Here is a 436-nt window from a genome sequence, read left to right on the forward strand (position 1 = left end):
GGGGGCTTCGGGTGGTACGGAGCGATGGGGGGGGATCATCTGAGGGGGCTGCAGATACCGGGGAGTGACCTGGGGGGCGGGTTGGGGGTTATTAGGAGCCAGGCAGGGATTCTTGAGGCACTGTGGGGAGTTTTCAGTTGCCAGAGAGCTTAAGGAGTGTTTTGAGGGGCTTCGTCTGCCAGGGAGTGATACTGAGGGACCTTGGGGGAATTTGAGCACCAGGGAGTGATTGGGGGGAGGGGAGGGGGCAGGTGCCAGGGATTGACTGGAGAGGCAGTTTGGGGATTTCAGATGTCAGGCAGCAAGTTAAGGAGCATCTTCAGGGACTTTAGATACCAGGGTGTGATCTGGGGGAGCATTCTGGGGAGGGTTCAAGTGCCAGAGAATCTTTGGGGGGCATTCAGGTACCATGGAGTTATTTGTAGGGGGGGCGTTT

The sequence above is a fragment of the Meleagris gallopavo genome, unplaced genomic scaffold (genome assembly GCF_000146605.3).
Source record: "Meleagris gallopavo isolate NT-WF06-2002-E0010 breed Aviagen turkey brand Nicholas breeding stock unplaced genomic scaffold, Turkey_5.1 ChrUn_random_7180001851232, whole genome shotgun sequence".
In the NCBI taxonomy this organism is placed as follows: domain Eukaryota; kingdom Metazoa; phylum Chordata; class Aves; order Galliformes; family Phasianidae; genus Meleagris; species Meleagris gallopavo.